The sequence below is a fragment of the Canis aureus genome, chromosome 23 (genome assembly GCF_053574225.1).
Source record: "Canis aureus isolate CA01 chromosome 23, VMU_Caureus_v.1.0, whole genome shotgun sequence".
Taxonomy (NCBI): Eukaryota; Metazoa; Chordata; class Mammalia; order Carnivora; family Canidae; genus Canis; species Canis aureus.
In genome coordinates, this window is record NC_135633.1 from 46,064,645 (window position 1) to 46,085,110 (window position 20,466).

General features: G+C 38.9%; 1 long non-coding RNA gene across 1 annotated transcript; it reads left to right on the top strand.

Annotated features, from left to right (window-relative positions):
- Positions 1 to 1,250: 1,250 nt before the first annotated feature.
- On the top strand, positions 1,251 to 19,167 carry LOC144295510 (uncharacterized). Its single transcript, XR_013362642.1, has 4 exons — positions 1,251 to 1,763; positions 5,275 to 5,536; positions 9,668 to 9,791; positions 17,945 to 19,167. It is a non-coding gene; the product is annotated as an uncharacterized LOC144295510 (long non-coding RNA).
- Positions 19,168 to 20,466: the final 1,299 nt, after the last annotated feature.

The window sequence follows — 20,466 nt, forward strand, 5'->3', positions numbered from 1 at the left end:
CTTGGCACCAGGATGGACGGAAAGGGCTCTGTGATATTTCTTTCCATGCTGAGAAGAGTTATGGCCACACTTTATGAGCTTCTGAAGGAAGATGCATACCACATGCTTTTTAAGCTGTACTCTGTTGTCAACCGGTGGTGTCTAGGCCTGTTCCCACATGGAATGCACACATAAACACCCACACCCATCACACATCTGGAAGAATCCTTCTCTTATGCATGGGAGGGAGAGGCAGACACTTATATTGGCATAATTTAGGAACCTGGGTAAAGAGCCCTTTTCTTCCCAAAATAACTCCCCTACTTTCATTCTGACTCCTGAAATGCCTTTCACAGAAGATTAACCTCTTCTATTCTACAATTTGATATAGGGCTTAAAGTGCAGTCCAAGAGAGAGGGAGCATGGTAGTGCATATCATACCAAGATGTGAATTAATATCAGATCTTTTTTTCTGAGAGCTACTTTTTTTTTTAAATAAAGAAACCCCAAGGGTCCTGAAGTCAGGGGAGTTGAAAAAGTGAACAGAATGGAAATATTGTTATATAGGTAGTCTATTTACAGAGGGAGAAGATTGGAAGGGAAAGAAAACTGATGTTTGTTGAGCACCTGCTTTTTGCCAGACAGTGTTCTGGGGTTTTCCGTATATAATACATCTTGTATAATTCCAACACACTCCCACGGGTGAGAAAGATTGCCTTTTGCATGTGCCACATCTGCTCAGCTTTAGTCACCCTGACCCATTCTCCAACTGTAATGCATGATTCAACAAACATCCATGGATACCCCACCCCCACCCACATACACATAAGCACAACTCTGTGCAAAACATCTGGCAAAGATCAGGAGTGACTAAAAAGCAGCACTCTCCAACACACACTCACTCCAGTATTTACTCGTCTCTATTTAGATGTCTGCAGGGAGAGCCACTCTTTTATACACCTGGGGGAAGAGAAAGGAAGTAGAGCATTAGGGGATAGAATAATGTCCATTTTCTCTGTATTAGGTAAGGCTGTATGTGTGTCTCTGTGTGTGTCTCCATGTTGGTGTCTTCAATGAAGCCTGGGCATGGTAAACAACACTGGTCACCTTCAAAGCATGTGGAATGACTCCATCATTAGAACAATTCATAGTTCTATTACTTTAAAAGTCTAGCAAAAATCAACTAAGGAGTAATTAGTCATATTGCCAGTACATTCAGCATAAAAGCCCTTTCAAAAAAAGAGCTTTTCCTGCTTCACTTTGGGTGGTTTTGAGCCTCATGTGGAGAAGAGCCAAAAGAAGAAACTGACTTAACTGTTCAAGAGAAATTTCATCTTGCAACTGAGCTCTAGTACAGCTGTTCTGGGGCTTGGGCAATAAACTGTGACATAGAATTTGGAAAGAGCATCTTCCATCCCTCCCCTAACTACCCTCTGCCCCTGGTACAGTGAGATTTGAGAGCACCTGGAAGGAACAGCTCAGATGTGGATACTGGCATTCTCCATGGGTAATGGGTGTGGAAAGCTATTTCCCTGATGCTCTATAGGCAGCTGATATGGACAGAAGGGAGCTGGAGCTGGAGAGAGGACTGAGCTGATGCCATGTGATGACCACAACTAACAGGCTCATTTAAGGAAAATGGCAAAAACTCCCTCAAAGGGAATCTCAGTTGTTATTGTGGAATGGGAAGAAGGACTCTGTAGAGGCTGGTGAGGTTCTGGCTCAAGTGGAAACTCTCAGGCTTGTAGATATTGAGACTGCACAACCTTCCTCATCCTGGCAAGGTAAGCTTCCTTCAGTGGAGAAAATATCCATCAAACAACCTATTGCATGCAATACATAACTTGTCTTCCCCAGGTCACATCTGTCACAGGAGAAAGCAAGGCTGTATCATCAGGCTCAAGGTAATAATCAAAGATGCTTAACTCCAGTCTCATGGAGTTTGTTACCTGTACTCTGATTCCAAAATCTTCCTCAACCTTAGCTTCTGGTGTTAGACAATTCTTCTTGGGGATAAAGACAATCCTGAGAGAAGGGTGACCTCCGTCTCAAGGCCTTGGTGCTTGATGGCACAGCTATGTGGTGTGCCCCAGTGCTCTGTGAAACAACTCTTCATAATTCCACTAGCACCTGACATCCCTTAAGCTCTCTCATAGTCCCTAATGCAAATAGACTGTTGGAAGTACCATCCACCTAACCCACCAAATCTGCTCTGATATGTCTTAGTCTCACTGGACACAATTTATGTCAAGGTTAAGGAGCAAGTTAGATTAGATACAACCTCACTAGTGTCAAAAGGATCTGTCTGCTATTTCCAGTCCCTAAGCCATCTTGCTTTCTTTCAAGTCACCCAAGAACCACCATTCAAACTGTCTGACTTGACTTCTCAGAGTTCCTGAGGTGGGCATGCAGATTGTGTTTCTCTGTATCTGGTTTTTAATACAGACATAATTTAAAAAATAGTGATGTAACCAGTATAAATAATGGCCTGGAGATAGGAGCAATTTATTTCGACTTAGAGAATCAGATAAGATTTCTTAAAAGGATTCTAGTTGGGTTAGACCTTTCAGAAAAATAAGCAAATATTCAACAGATGAATAAAGCAATAAAGCCAGTTATTTGTTAATGAATAAATGAATAAAGTTCATTCATTAACCCAACTCCATAAGCATTTATTGAGATTGCATTATATATCTGGCCCTGTTCTAGGTCCCAGGGACACACGGGAATAGACACCATTCCTGCCTTTTAAGAGCATGCAGTATTTTCCTTTTAGGCTGAAGAGACAATGTGAGCAAAGGCACAGGAGTCCTGGAAGGCAGCAAGTTCAGAGAACAGTGAGGCTGAGACCTTGGTAAATTGTAGACCTGGACAGGTAGGACAGTATAGGGGAAGATGAAGCAAGGAAAAAGCATGGGTACCAAGCACAGAGGATTTTAATACTTCAGTAAGAGGTTTAAATTTTAATCTGTTGGCTACGATAAGTCATTAACAATTTTGAACTGAAAGAGGGCATGAGTACTCTACATTTTAGCTGAAAGCACTCCAGTGGCTGGCTTCCTATTGCCTAAAACACTTCAAGGTCTCCTCATTACTCATGAGATAAAGACCAAAATTCTGATTATGGATTCAAAGTTCCTGCAATGTTTGGTCCCTGCCTATCTTTTCAGCCTTATCTTAAACCACTCTCTCCTCTACTTGCTTGTAAGCCTCACTGATCTTCTGTTATCACACCATGCCCACCACAGGGCCTTTGTACAGATTATTTCCTCTTCTGGGAAACCTTTCCCCCTTTGCTTAATTAACTGTTCCTCTAGACCTCAGCTGAGTCATTACCTCTTTGAAAAAACTTTTCCTGACCCCCTCTCCACCCCTAACATCTACCAGAGCTAATCCCCTAGTATATACAAGTTTATTTGTAACTCCTTACTACTCTCTGTCTCCTTCACGAGGCCATAATCAAGGGAAAACACTCTATTTTGTTTATCATTTTATCTTTAGTTTCTACTACAGTACCTGGTACATTATAGACATGCAGTAAACATTTATTAAAAACAGAGAAAAATAGAAAATCATTTTTTTCTGTAGCGATGGAGACCATGGTTTTGGGTGGGGGCTAGGGTGTAGACAGGATGATTTTGGACGACGATTGCACCCAGTGCACCAGCACACACTATAGTCAAGCATATGGTTGTAAATAGATCATCTCTCCTTGTGGCAGCTGAGAGTGCATCACAGTAGTAAGTCTTCCTCCAGCAGCTGATTAGGCTGAATTCAGGGCTGATTAACCTCTCTCTCCAGCAATCATCTCAGTCCAGCTCCTGGGTGTAAAAACTACTTGCTGTTTTCCATAGTTAAGTAAGTGTAGTGGCTGGTCACAGATCAGGAAGGTGAAGGTATCATCTTGAGTGAGAATGTGCAGAGAGTGGAAATACAGTGGATTCAGGTATGTATAAATAAAGGGGTTAACACTGAAATTACAGAAAGGAGACAGCACAAGGAAAATTGCTTTATCACAACTATCTCTGAAATTGTGAAGGGTTGGAATAAGTGGGCTGATGAATCAGTGCTTCTCCCTGCTGATGTCTATGTGAGAGAAAATGAGCTCAATCCACAGGGAGAGAGATTTGAAAAAAAAAATATTTCTCAACAAATTTCTGGAGGGAGCCTATAAGGTCTTTGTCTCTGGAGAAAGAATGAGGTGGAACCGATAACTCACTACTCTGCTGATGAGCATGATCCTGCCGTTAAGATGGTGTAAATGGTTGTGGTGGGGGGTGAATGCGGGCCACACAGTTCCCCTAACCATGCTTTCCGCCATTAGGATTATGTTGCCACACAGAGTTCTGAAGCTATAGAATGACCACTCTGCATGATATTTCTTGTTTTAATCTGGTAATGCTTTGCAAACCCCATGAATCATCAAATATGCCATGCTTGAAAGATTTTGACAAGTTTTATGAGTCCACCTAGTGCTATCTATTTTTGTTCTCTCTGATTCCTTCTCTATGGGGAGGAACACTTTCAAGGGCATCCTTCACAGAATTGGCCAGGTGCCATAGTGGCAAATCTAACTCCAATATCCCGGGGCAAGGAGAAGCATGTTTTACTCTTACCAACTCTCTGGTATGGTGTTAACATGACTGATGGAGTCAGCTATTTGCACAATCAGTAACCATAGCACACTCCAGGGATTGGGCATGAGCAAGTGAGATTCTATTTTTTAATGTAAATAAGCCATTCTAGGATGTCCAGATCCATATGTTTGCTCAGAACCTATCTGGTAGAATTTAAGATTCACCCACAGGCTCTATCCCTAATATTTTTGGCATGGCCTGATTGATCCTCCATGATAATTCTTCCTTTGGGACATGGCATAGAAAGAACTATCAATAAGCAAAATCATTACATGGAAGTTGCACAATAGCACTATTTTGATCATTGTAGCTAATTAGTTTAGTTGACTAAGTTATCTAAATCTGTGTTGTCTAATACAGTAGCCACTAGCTACATATGGCTACTGAGCACTTTTAATGCAACTGGTGACTAAATCATCACAGTCCATTTAATTTCAACTTCAGAAGATTTTGATTTAGCATCAAACTTCAAAACAAAGTGGAAATTAATGGTCAGTGAGTTTCAGAACTCTGGCTTAAATAAATTAAAATTGTTTTCTACTGCACAATTTCTAAGAGGTTTCAACATGACAATGTTCATTATGTCTTTCTCAGAAGGGGATGTTATAGGCCAATTTAGCAATAATATCTAACCATGCAAGACATCTTGTTTCCATAGCATATCTTTAAAAAATACCATTTGGGAAACGACTCTCTACATGAACAGAACCCAGAAGAAATATGCCAGGCAGAGATCTGTGCTTTTCATGAGAGAAGATGTGTCTCTGGACTGCAAACTGCAGGGAGTTAAGACTTCCTTGTTATGCATTTATTCATACTGTTTTGTGAACTTTGACATCGCATGGACTTTGCTTATCACCTTTGCTTTATACTGACCATAGTGACACTGCTCATCCTTTGAAAAAGAGAAGATTGATAAGGTGAGCTATATGATCTTTTCTAAGTTTCAAATTTTATGTCCAGTTCATTCTGACTCTAATCCTTGAAATATTTTACTTTTATAATGCTTTCAAGCCCTGGTTGGCTGGTACCTGAGTAAGTCAGAAAATAAGCTGCAGTCCTACCCAATGGATTGTAGCAGTCTACTTTCCTGAGGAAGGAAAGCTGACCATGAAGAAAAGCATACAATCCTGAGGTATAGATGTATGTGATACCAAACCAGGAAGGTGAATGCAGACACTGAAATAAAGGTACAGCCTTTAAAAAAAAATGTAAGTAGTCTGCAAAGAGTTCTAATGATAGGATTTTATTTTGTTAATAATTACAGGCTTCTGAAGACAGAACAGTGACATTGTCAACGATAGATCAGGAGCAGAGTGCTTGGTGAGGTATCTGTGTGTCATTGAAGGTGATGTGACTAAAAGTAGAAATACCAATTGGAAATCATAGCAGGTGTCTCAGTGAGAGATTCTGGCCAAGGACTATGCCAGGGCTTTTAGCTTGGACAACTAGGTAGATGGAGGTATTCATTCTAGGAAATGCGAAGTATTGAAGATGGACAGGTTTGGGGGCAAGATAATGATGGCTTCTAGTTGGGATGTGTGAACTCTAAGATGGCTGTGACACTGTCCAAGTGGTGATACACAGTAGGATGTTGGCATATGAATCTAGATCTCAACGGTAAGGACGTAACCAAAGATGGTCAATAGCATAATGTTTAAGGGAGGGACCTCAGGAACTCCAACACTTCCCTTCTGTGTAACACCGGGCAAGTTTCTTTACCTCCCAACACCTCAGCTTCATCATCTATAGAACAGGGATAACCATAGTTCCTACCTAGGCAAGTCGCGAGGATTCAATGAGTTCATATGTGTAAAATGACATGCTTAATAAATATTATTATTATTACTATTTTCTCCTCTTTAAAGCGAAAGAAACTAAAGCTAAGAGTGGATACATAATTGGCTAAATAGGACACAGCTAAAGTGGTAGTATCAAGATTCAAACTCGGTTTTTCCTGAGATATATCCAATGTTCCTTCCATTATATGTTACTGTGGCCAAAAGCTTTAAACAATCAGTGCATTAGCTTTTCATTTGTGAAATGGAATAACAATGATACAAACTGTATAGGATTATTATAATATTTGTAGAGTATTTAAAACCGTGCCTGAGATGAAGTGCTATAAAAGATTTGCCACTATGAAATGTAATACTCATAGTCATAACAACAACAATAATAAAATTTTGCCTGTGCCCTGCTGTCTGTAAGATTAAAAATGCCTCCTTTTAGAACCAACTCAGGCAAGATTTATTGAGGCTGGGATGGGATAAGTGGGTGGAGGGAGTCAGCAGGGGTATGTTACATGCTCCCTTTGCGTAAGAAGAGACTGATCTTAGGACATCTGTGAATGAGCTGAGTGGAGATGGCAAGGCCAAATCACTGTTGTTCTTTGGACTGGTCAAATGGGCTGGTGGGGGGAGGGTGGGTAGAATAGAAAATTTTCAAATCTTCCAAATCTGCAGATCTCCAGTGACCATGGCTACATTTGATGTCAACTGCAATACACCTTCAAAAGAAATAAACTCCTCTACAAAATGAAGCTTGGAAGATAGGCAAATAAATGGGAGAGAAAAGAAGGCCCTGGACACAAAAAAAAGTGCAGGTCAAAATAAATCTGACTCTTGGTTTCCTGCACTTTGATCCATTCATGTAGCTTCAGGATTTGTTTATGATTATTTGCATAGTTGAGACTCTCTGGGGCTTTTTGATTGTTGTTTTTTATTTCAAAATCCAACACAGCAGGATACAAGTTTTATGCTTCTATTCCCGTTTTATCAGGAAAGAACAGAGTGAAAACTTTAATCTCCCCCACTCCCGCCCCGACTCCCAACATTGCTGAGATGATTTAATGCCTCATAACAGAAGTAATTTTGTGATAATGACACAAAAGCAGCAATTAAAAAATATTGCTTGTTTCAGGGCCTATAAATCGGTTGTTGGTAATTGACAACAGAATGTGTTTTGTAATCCACTGAAATGATATCTTATTGCAAGCTGGCATGGTAATTACTGTATTTGTACAGTACCAGAGGAGTTCCAGCCCGAGTTTGACAGGGAGTTGATTAAATCACCCAGGTGTAATTGAAGGTTTTGATTGCATTGCCTCCGAGCTGATCAGCATTAGTAATAGCCTAGCTTTCTGCTGTGTGTTTTTAGAGCTGGTGGTATATCAGCCCTTTCGATCTCCCTCCCAGCCCTCAGCCTCTGTTGTGCTGTTGTCTGGGGGAACCAAGAGGGCTCCCCAGAGCAGAAAAAATGAGGACAGACAGCAGATCCCTCATGCTGGACCTAAATGACATCATTTGAAGCAAAAAGAAACGGTTTCTAATAGCCTGCTTTGTTTCTTTGGATGAAGAGGGCAGGGCGATCACACCCAAAGATATGCTTGCACTCAGTGTGGCTTAAGGAGTATTTCCATGAGACACAAGAGAAGGGTTTCTACTCATTCTTTGCTCATTTGGTGATTTCCACTGATTATTTTTCAAAAGGGGAAATTTAACTTGTCAATCTTAAATGCAGCATTTCAGTTATCAAGAACAATTTTGTGATTCTGTGTTGTGAGGAGACTTTGAATTCATTGGTATTATTTCTCTTATTTATGTGGTATTTTCTGAGTGATTGTTTTACATAAAAGCACATTACAAAAAAAGGAGGGAAGAGATAGTGCATAAGTAAATTCAATACAAAGCTGAACATGATAAAGCCCTTACAAATAATATAAATTCATTGAGGTAGAAGTACAGAAAATATTCAACATCCCATAAGCATTTATTGACCACCAGCAAGGAAAGTCTCTGGATGATAGGCGGATAAATAAGAACAGGCTCCTTCTCTCTGGGAATTTACAGTCTAATCAAGAAAACAGCAGTAACAACAAGAAAAGGCTAACAGCTATTATTTTTTACTTTGCATGCATTATTTCTTTTAATTTTCATAAGAACTACTATAGGGAGATGCAATCTTTATTCTTATTCTGCAGATAGATAAAATGGGGGGTAGGGAAGTTACATAACATTTCTTTTTTTAAGATTTTATTTACTTATTCATGAGAGACACAGAGAGAGAGAAAGAGAGAGAGAGAGGCAGAGACACAGGCAGAGGGCGAAGCAGGCTCCCTGTGGGAGCTCGATGTGGGACTTGATCCCGGGTCTTCACGACCACCCTGGGCTGAAGGCAGCACTAAACCGCTGAGCCATCTGGGCTGCCCTTACATAACATTTCCAAGACAAATTGGAAACTGGTGAATTCATAATTTGAGCCCAGGTCTTTCACAATAACTAGGAAAAATAATACTTATCCCCATTTACTAATAAAGCTGAGGTAGAGAGTTTAAGCAAATTGCCTATGTTCAGCTGTTAGAAAGTGGTAGATTTATAACCATAAATCCATAATCCCAGAACTGTAAATCAAAGTAGAAATAAATGTTTCAGTATATCTAAGAAAAGCCCTGTGGGAGCACCAAAGAAGATGGAAGTAATTCAGATCAGGATTGAATAGGGAATCCTTTATAGAGGATTCAGCTTTGAGTTGACACCTGAGAGTAAGAAGCAGAGGTGGAAATATCAGAAGGGCTCCTTCTCACTGGGGAGGTCAAGTCCAAATCAACCAGTTTTCTTTTGCTACCTATCATCAGATCCAACAAAGAGTTGGACCAAAAGAAGAAATTTGCTTTAAGTTTATTTATTTATTTCTAGTAATCTCTACACCAACACAGGGCTAGACCTCACGACCCTCGAGATTAAGAGGCACATGCTCTTTCTACTGAGCCAGCCAGTTGCCCCCAAAAGGAGAGAATTTTAAAAAGCAAATTTGCTGGAACAATTGGACACTTTGGACTATCTATGGAATTTATTTATCCACCTCTCTCCCCATCAGTGTATAATATGATTTGATCACCGATTACAAAATCTGGATCTCTTCCTTCCAATAATTAAGTGTGGTGAACAGTTTCTGAGGCAGCTCCAGTCCTGTCTGTTTTCTGGAATGGATGGAACCTTGCAAAGAAGAACTTCCTTTCAGAGTTCTGCCATTTTTTTTTTTTTTTTTAGCTTCAAGAGGAAAACCGAGCCCAGGGTCAAAGGGCTACTGTGTTCACCTGACAGAGGCCTATCAGACCCAGGAGACATCGGGCCATTTCCAGGGAGGATCAGAAGGATTTAATGGAGGCTTCAGGTAGACATTCCTCGATGTTTGACTGCTGCCTCTGAGAGGAACCCTAAAGGTGAAGGTTTAGGACAGTCCTCCTTCCTGGGATGGCATCTGTGGGCAGATTTGCCTTTAATCAGTCTCTAGAAGACAACATTGCACATTTGGCTGTTTAGATTGATTTCCTAATGTTTAAATCAGTGAGGCCATTTTACATTATTTCCTCTGGACAATATCTGCTCCATCTATAAGAATCAAGCAGGGCTTTGAAATCCAAAAGGAGAGGAATCGAGTTCACTGAAGGTTGAGCACATTGAGTAAAGAATGACCCCTAGATGGACTTTGTTTCCCATGCAAACTATGTGGCAAGTGTCAGTTCAAGAACACATTTTTGAGACTCTGTCATTTTCTACGCTAATGTGGTCTAAGTCTTTCTTAATCCTCTTGCAGATAGGCAAGGTGGGGACTAGGGTGAGGCAAGTGAGGCACTAGCTTTAGGAGAAAAACTTAAGGGGAACCTTGATTCAAAATCTAGATTAATGCTATCCCACCCATCCAAATTAAGATGAACATAAAAAAAGACAGGGTTAGTGTTACAAATTTTTCCTTTTGCTTTAGATTCTAATATGGGTTGGCAGGGCATTGCAGGGGGGTAAGCCTCTCGTAGTACCCTGATGTGCAGCCACTAAAGAGAGGGAATGGAGCCCACAATAGTAGTTGAGATCCTACGGATAAAGTCTGGCTTTAGGAGACCTGATGGATTAAGATTTGATTAGTAATGAAGATCTTGTTCTAGTACCCAAGTCATTGAAAGGACTCCAGGATATCTCAGGCTTAGGACTGCCACACAACTCTGGTAGGTGCTCCTACTATTGTTTGCAGTTTTGTATTGGCAGGTGCAGCCAGAATATACATATGTACTCACAATACATGAGGGCCAACAGACATATGAATGGGCATAGTGACTAGTTCATTCTTATTGCTGAAGAGAAAAATGATGAATAACTAAATATATGGATTAAATAGGACAGAGATATAGGACCTTCCAGGAAACTCTGACAGCATAAATGTTGGTTTAGGCTGGTTTTATGCCTGTAATGAGAGCACACTCAGTTCTCTACAAATCTTAAGACAGGGAAAACACTGTTACAGGATAACATTGATCACACATTTATTTAGTAGCTACTATACTTAGCTCTATAATAGGTGTTTAAATTTGTTTTGCTTTTTTTTAAAGCTTGGTTTTTCATCTGTTAAAAGAGACAGATCTACCCCCAAGATTATAGTGAAGATTAGAAATAAATTGGGCTATTTTTATTATTAATGAATTAAATTGATATAGGAATATAAAAGAAATATGAAATATTGTATCTACATAGTATCTTGACCTGAAATTAAATGGAAGCTGATCCTATATTTCTGCACAAGATAAACTTGAAGTAACACAAGATTTGGCACATTGTTAATAATAAATGTTTAATATGTAAGAAAATGCAATATGAAAAACATTACACAAATTTAGTATCTTCTGAAGGCATCACAAATGCTTTAAAAAAAAACTTTTTAAAGAAATACATTGCACCTACTAATTATGTGCATTACCTTATTGAGTGACAAAGTTTAACTTTCAATCAGGAACCAATTGGAAAGAAGATAATATTTATATGCAGCCTCTCTATGTATAATCACAACAGAGTTATAAAAGACCCTACTTATTCTCACAACACTTAACCATGGTTTGATCAAATGTCAAATTGATCCCAGTTGATCTCAACTAGAAGATGCCATTGTTGGGTGTGGGGATTCACTTAAAAGAGAGAAGAAAAAAATCCTCACTTTCATGACATGATTTATCCTGTGACACACAATGAGGAAATAGATCACAGGAAAATGAACAGAGAAAACTGTTGCTCATGTTCTAAGAAATAGACCCAGATGGGTAATTTGCCAAAGGCTACACAAGAAAGTAAGCAGTATCAGGTTTTGGAAATGGATCTTCTGATTCCAAATCCCATGAGCATGCCACAGCATCACTGCATGAATAGTCTCTCCTTCTCACTTCCAAATAATTTCCCAACTTGCCCATCTCACCACGCTCTTCTGTCAGCTTCTGTATCCACCTATGGCAGGTATTTCTGTAAAGCCATTAATTACCGTCTAATTTTCAAATCCAATTATCTTGATACAATCTTTATTTTCCTTTTCTCTTTAGCATTCTACTATGCACTGCTCCATCCTCCTTGAAACTGTTTTTCCTTGACCTCAATTATGAACAAAATGACCCATCCTGTTTTTCAAATTAGAAACCTAGGAGCATTGCTGTCATTAATGCTTCCCCTCCTTTGTCTCTCTCTCTCTCTCTCTCTCTCTCTCTTACAGATACACACACACACACACACACACACACACACACACAAAACACTGAATTTTGGTAACCAATACCTAGCAAATAAATCTTGTAAATATATTTCCAGTCCTCTGTTCTTGATCCTATCTCTGCCTTTGTTTCTCTTCTGCCAACTAGAATCATTTGCAGTCATGTTTCTGAACCATCTCTATTTCCTCCATGCACTCAAGTACTCCATTCTCCACTAGATCTAAAAATATGACTCTATGTGAAAGGCAAGCAACAGGGGAAAGGTGTTATTATGCAACAGTATTTCCAACACATCTTCAATGTATCAACTGTATCAAAGTACAGAGGCACCTCCTTATTTCTGGGGCCTTTACCTCCCTTCTCCCCTCTCCCAAGACCTTTACAATCTGCCAGGAGGTCCAAAGGGTGCTAAGCTATAAGCATGTAGAGCTACATGGAGGATGTGAAAGTGAGCTGTGGGCAACAGATGCAGCACAGGGTGGCAGAAATAACACCAAGCTTGAGTCCTGTCTCGACCACTTCCTAACCATGTGACCTTGAGCCAGTCTCTGAATTTCTCTGAACTTCAGTTTTAGAGTGACAATAATAATACTTGTCAAAAGGTTGTTATGAGTCTCAAATAAATATTAAATATAATACATACAAAATTACTTTGTCAACCATATATACTGCATACATACTAGTCCTTATTAGGTTGTAAGTGGAAAGCAATTTGGGAACTGTACCTTAAAGAAAGTGAAGGGAACATAACAGTGGCAGTGAAATCAAGATGATGGATAAAGATACAGATCAGGATGCAGCAGAAATGGCTTAATCCAGATCCACTCAAAATGGGAGAAATTACAAACTACAGTTTATGAGCATAATTTTAGCTTGTTCTGGGTTGGAATCTGAATTCTCCACTTACAGGTTGGGTCCATCAGACAAGTTAACAACTCTAAAGTAATTAATGGTAATAATATTTCTAAAACTTTATTAGTATGTGTGCTAGGCATTATTCTAAATATTTACATGATTATTTCTGAGTTTTAATTTCTTCATGTACAAAATGGCATCAGTAACTACTGTACTTTATGCATAGGATTATCATGAGAATTAAATAAATTAGCATGGTCTTGGCCATGTAGATACAACTCATAACATAACAGCTATTATCATTATTAGCTATGGAAATATTAAAGCAAAAACGAGTGACTGGTAAGGCAGACTCCTTTCTATTTCCCCTACTAAGTATAGTTACAAACCCTGGACATTATATATGAAACAAACATGAGATTCAAATGTGGAGCAAAGAAGGCAGACTGGCTACAAACCTTGGGTAGGAGATATCCCATGACAGTGAGTTTTTTGGGTTCTCTTTTTGCCTCATATATCCCCAAACATAAAGCCAGTCACCTAGAAATGCCAGTAGGAGCAGACAACAAAAACTCTAAGAAAAACCTGCTGTTTCTAGTTAAAGAACCAGAAATAGGGCACTCTAGAAAAACAGAAAACGTTATACAAAAGTGATCCTCCCCCCCCTGGGCAAATACCATGGAAAGAAACTGCCATCAGGAAAGGTTGAGTGGGGAACCTAGACTTCTGTCCTTGTTTACCTATAACAAGGCACTCCTACCTCACCTCCCACCCTGTGCTATCAGAGAAGACAGAGTGAGGGGCCAGGATTTCCATATCCATCCAGTGATAATGAGCTCCCCCCCATCCCAGGTGTCAGTAGCGGCCACATGGGGACCCCACACAGTAGTAACAAGGGACTTCTACCTCTCCCTGCTGAGGTGGTATAAGAGAAGGCCAAGAGGGGAACTTGGACTTTCACTTCCACATGGCAGTAATGATGCAGCACCTCCCACCTTCCCCTGCCAAGGCAGTGTCAAACGAAGCCTGCTGAATCAAAGGATTTAGGTAAGATACAGACTTTTATGACAAAATACTCAAATTATCCAGGTTTCAAAAAAAGAAAAAAAAGAAAAAGAAAAAGGTTGCTCATTATACCAAAACCTAGGAAAATCTCAAGTGAGAAAAAGTAATCAACACACACCAACACTAAGGTGACACAGATGTTCGAATTACCTAAATAGAAAGAAATTTAAAGAAGTCCTCATAAAAAAAAGCTTCAGTGAACAATTATGAACATGTTTGAAACAAATGAAGACATAGAAAATCTCCGCAAAGGAACAGAAGATATATAGAAGAACCAAATGGAAAATTTAAAACTGTAATATACAATAACCAAAATAAAAAGTCAGTGGATAGGCTAAACAGAATGGAGAGGATAGAGAAATGAACCAATCATCTTGAAGAAGGACAATAGAAATTGCTCAATCTGAACAAACAAAGAAAATAAAGTCAGGAAAAAAAATGAAAGAAAAAAAACCTTAGGAACTTGAGGGGCTATGACAAAAGGTCTAACATTTCTGTCATCAGATACAAGAAGGGCAAAAAGAGGTAGGATTGAAAAAGTTTTCCACGAAATATGGCTGCACTACAGTGGTACAGTGATTACAGTAGTAATCACAATATGTAAGCGTATCAAATCAACATGTTGTACACCTTAAAGTTATGAAATATTATATGCCAACTGTATCTCAATAAAGTTGGCAAAAATAAATTAAAAAGAGAAACTCATAGGAAAAAATCTAAAGGGTTAGCTTAATAAAATTAAGATATTTTTAAAAGAAATAATAGTTGAGAACTTTCTAAATTTGGCAAAAATATAAACTTACAGATTTAGAAGCTAAGCAAATACAAGAAAATAAATTAAATCCACATCAAGACACATCATACCCAGAATTCTGAAAGCTAAAGACAAGGAAAGCATATTAAAAACACCCAGAAATAAATGACACATTATCCATAGGGGTAAAATAATTCCAATGACAGTGGATTCCTCATAAGAAACCATTCTGGTTGGAAGAAAGTGGTACAACATTTTTCAAGTGCTAAGATAACAGAATTGTAAATACAGAATCTATCTAGTGAAAATACATTTCAGGAATGAAGGGAAAATCACTACTTTTTCAGATAAAGGAAATCAAAAGAATTTCTCACCAGAGGCTTACCCTAAAAAAATAACTAAAAGAAGTTCTTGAAACAGAAAGGAAAAGATTTTTTCTTAAAGCTTCAAACATTTGGAATGAAGAAGAAAAGAATAACAAAGAGTCTAGATATGGATAAATTCAATAGACTTCCTTGAGTTTTCTAAATACTGTTTGATGATTGAAGCAAAAAATTATGACATCATTTGATGTGGTTTTTAATATATGTAAATAAAATATTTAAGACAATTACACTGTAAATGTGAGAAGGTGAAAGGACTTAAAGGAAGGTAATATTTCTATGCTTTATCCAAACTAGCAAAATGTCAACATCAGCAGGCTGTGACAAGTATAAAATAATGTTTACAGCTGCTACTATGAAATCTATACAAAGAGATACATCAAAAAATGCTATTGATAATCAAAATGGAATTCTAAAATCTGTTCAAATAATCCAGAGAAAGGACAAAAAAAATACCAGAAAAATGAAAAATAGAGGAAACAAACAGAAAACAAAAACAAATAAAATGGCAGACTTAAGCCCTAACCTAGTAATCAATCATTGTGTTAGATGTAAATAGGCTACAGTAGTTTCATTTATATAACATTCTCACAAGGACAAAATGAAAGACATGGAGAACCAACTGGTGGCTGTCAGGGTTTAGGAGAAGTAGAGGCAGGTGAGTAGAAGTGACCATAAAGGGATAGCCCCTAGGCAGCCTTTGTGGTAGAATGAAACAGAAAGGAATAGTTCTGTAGCTTGATCACAGTGGTGATTGTATGAATCTACACAGGTGATAAAATGACATAAATATACACACACATTATTTCAATATGTTAATATCCTGGTTTTAATATTGTAATATAGTTATGTAAAATGTAACCAGTGGCAGAAAGTGGTTGAAGGTACAGGGGACTACCCTGTACTTTTCTTGCAACTTATTGTAAAACTATAATTATTTCCAATTAAATTAGTTGTTTTGTTCTAAGTGGGCCCAGAAAGCAGTGAAAGAAAGAGTTTTAGTACCCTAGCTCAAAATCCAGAGAGAAGTGGGTCTTGGAAGTGAAATTTTGAGCACTTGTTATTCCCACTATGTTTCATTACCGTTTATTTTTAAGAACTTGCTTGGAGAATGGGGGGGACTCAATGCCTTCTATTGACTAGTAAGGTTTTGAGGTTACTTGTAGCAAAACCCAGAAACTTTTCAGAGTCCAGCAGGCTTTCTTCAGATTCAGCTGGATTAACCTCAAAACATCATGTACAAAGATATAACTACTAGCTAAATATATCATCATACACTATTCAATGCTGGGGTGGGAGAGAGGGTGAAAAAGGAGATTAAGAGTGTGACACATTTTTCACACAAGAAATGTTTCATTTTCTTGTGACTGAGCATGTTCTCATGCTCTGCCAACAACAATATTCAGTTTTGCGATCCAGTTTTGGATGGTAAAACCTTCAGCACTTTACAAAGCTGATTTTCTCTTCACAAGAACATGGAAATTCAATTACCTTTTGAGAGTGAAACAAGAATGGGCTCAACTCTTGGCTCAGTCTGTTTGAGAACATCCACATGTGATCATATACTCTTGTGTGGGAATGAGGCATGGCTAGATTGCAATCATATAAAATTAATTATTTGATAATCATTTATCAAAAAATTACTGTTTTTTGCCTAAAGAAACAGTGATAATGAAATAAAAGAAAAATAATAATAAAAGAAAGCCCAAATCAGCATGAATCTCTCAATATTTGCCCAGAACTCTGTGAGAGGTAGAGTTACTGGGTCTCACTCAACCCGCCCTACCCTTGCCTGGTACCATCTGGATCTATGACACAGCACCCAGGTTTTCAGCCATGTTCCCATGTGTCTGTGTCTTTCCTCAAATAAACTGCCAGTACCTCTAGGAGAAACCTCAGGCTGATTCCATTCACTCCTACCCAAGCACAGGTGAAGTGGGCTTTTCTGTATATTTTAGGGTAAATGCTAGATTTCTATCAAAAATAAGGCCAAAAATCACAGTGGCTTAAATAAATGAGAGCCTAAGAGTCCAGCAGTGAAGACCCAAGTCCTTCCTCCTTGTTCTGCCATCCTCAGCTGTTGTTCTAGCCACAGGGCTGAATCTGGGTCTTGGCAAGTTAGTGTTATAGCCCATGAAAAGGGGAAGATGAAGGAAGGAGCATATGCCCAATGTTCTAAATCTATATTAAAGCCTTAAAATGGTATAACTTCTGCTCATATCCTAAACACATGGATTTATCTACCTATAAGAAAATCTATAAAATACAGTTTCTTGCTCTCTAGCTGGGCAATCCTGTTTGAAGCTTAAACTGTGGGCAGATATGTGTGTGTGTGTGTGGGGGGGCTGGGTGTGGGTGTCTATCCTTATAAGGAAAAAGGAGACAGTAGGTACTGGGGAGATAGCTAGCAGTCTCACCACATTTTCTATATTACTGCCATTCCCTAAGATGTTCAGTACCAGCTTCTAACTCAGTTTATCTGTGTCCTGAGATGTTGAAAAATGGTGCCCAGGTAAGTTGATAAAGACAGAGCAGAGTCTCAGGACATAGATGATACACCCAGTCAGTCAACTACCAATGGTCTGAGTATTACTATAACCTTTGAAAGGAATTAATGAGACAGCTGGGGGATGGATGGAGTCCCATCCAGTGAGTGCTCTTCTGTTGTTTATCCTAAGACCTTCAACTCCCTTGAGGCTTCATTTTCTAAAAGGTAAAGCCTAACTTCTTCCTTTCTGTATTTCAGCTCTGACTTTCCTTCCATGAGGTAAGAAAAGCAGACTGCAACATTGACTAAAAGAAGGGAGGCCCAGAAGAACAGAAGAAGATTGCAAGAACAAAATTAATGGAAAATATTCTTTATTCATCAATCTTAATGAGTATTTCTTCAACTGAATTATACTTCTGAATATAAAATTTTGAATTTATCTTCTGAAATACCAACCAGGAGATTTCACTCCACCTTTTGATCCTTAGCCCCTGCAGTGGGATTGTGCCAGGTATTTAGTAACAAAGTTTTTACTCCGGAAACCTCAAGTACAAATCAACCAGACACTGAAATAACACAGATCAGGAATCAGCTTGCTTCTATGTTCCAAACAAAAGATAAGTTGTTCCTTTTAGACAAATAAACCACATTAAATTTACTATATTACTGTATCAACAGCAAATACCATGTTGATGGCCAAGAAGAAACATGTAATTCTTTTATTTAATCTATCCACTTTGCACAGATTCCTGATAAAGTTTAAGAGACCTTTTTTTCTCATTTTTTTCTTACATTCTCTTCTAAAAATGTATGCCCATTTCTATTTTAAGGGAATCTGGTGAGTTTTTCATACTAACTCAATCATTTTCATCACTCAAATACCTTTTTCCTTTTAATCAATTGGAGACACTCTCCCTGAGTATACTGAGCTTTCATCAGGTCAGGCCTCCTCAGACTTCCCCTTTCATCTCACAAAATGATTTCATCTTCTAAATAATGAACACTTTCCAGTAAATCTTTACATAGCTTTTTTGGGCATGTAATACACAGCATGAAATGTTGCATCATAAATCAAAGCTAGCTCTTTTTTTGCACTTTACAGATCACCTTTGACCTTTATTATCTCACAACTTTCACAACCTCATTAGGTAGTTATTTTTATTATCAAATTTTATAGATGAGAAAATTAGGGCTCAGAAATTTGTCTAAGGTGAAACAATCAAGATCCAGTTCAGATCAGATCCTCTAACTCTAGATATTTTTTACTACACCCTAAAATCTTACCCCTTATGCTTTGTTGAGAAAAACCTCAATATTTGTCATTAAAAGCTCAGGTTGATCATGGACATCCTTCCAGAAACTGTTGTTGATCATGGAAATATATCAAGAACAAAGAGACTGGCCAGAGGCTGGGATGGTGGTGGAGTAGGAGGACTCTAAGCTTACCTCGTCCCACGTCCCACGGATACAACTAGATAGCACTCACATCAGTGTAAATAACACAAAAAATGACCTGAAGACTGCTAGAACAAACTTCCCATTAAAGGTAGAGAAGAGGCCACATCAAAAAGGGTAGGAAGGGTAGAGCTGCAGGGGTGAGCTAAAGAGTCCTGGCCATCTGTGGTCAGAGGGAGCCAGGGGTGCAAAGAAGGGTGAGAAACAGACAATCACACTAAGGAGCCCACATTAGGAAGATGAATCCCCCTAACATTTGGCTTTGAGAGTGAGAGGAGCTGAATTTCATGAGTTTTTATAAGCAGTGGAACTTAAAGCTTGGAATTCTAAAAATTAGTGGGCTCACATCTAGGAGAACCCTGAGCCCTGAGTGCTAGGAAGCTGAATCCCACCCTTAAAGAGAACTCAACAAACAAATCATTGAGATCCAGCCTAGGAACTGCAGTGAGAAAAATGCCTGGGGCATATGGGAGGGACTCATCTCAGAGCTGGGCCAGAGAAGCTGGAACAGCAGGAAGACCCCTCTAAGAACAAAGGAGCTGGCTGGTGCCATTTCCCTGTACCCTTCAGTACAAACACACAGCCACCTGCAGGAACAAGCACAGCACTAATACTCACTACCTAACTTGCTTACACCAAGACCCACTCACCCACACTTCATCAGATCTGCCCTTTCCAGTCACACTTGCCTCTGTCTGGATGCTTAAGCCTTGCCAACATGTGTCTCCTGACCAGGCATTTAGCAGGGCCTCACCTAGCAGTGTCAGCTGGTCACCTCTCCCTGGGAGGACTCCTACACCTTATTAAAACTGCACCTCCAGTGCATTGTACAATTTTTGAAGTGGCCCAGCCAGGTCAGGCCCCAGTCTCCACAGGTTAGAAGAAGCAGAGAAATCTGTCTTCCACAACCTGGAAGATAGAGAAATGAAAAGTAATCAAGCTGAGCAAGGGAGAGAAAAAAAAATGTATGCAAAATAATACATGACTTAGGGAACTCAGTGACTTCATCAAGCATAATAACACTGGCATTATAGGGATGCCAGAAGAAAAAGAGAGAGAAAAGGGGGAAGAAAATTTACTTGAAGAAATAATAGTTGAAAACTTCCTTAATCTGGGGAAGGAAGCACATACCCAGATCCAGAAGGCACAGGGAGTCCCCACTAAAATCAACCCAAGGAGGTCCACACCAAGACACATAGTAATTAAGATGGCAAAAAAGTAGTGATAAAGAAAAAATATATTTTTTAATTTTATTTTTTTAAAGATTTTATATATCTACTCACGGGAGACACACAGAGAGGTAGAGACATAGGCAGAGAGAGAGA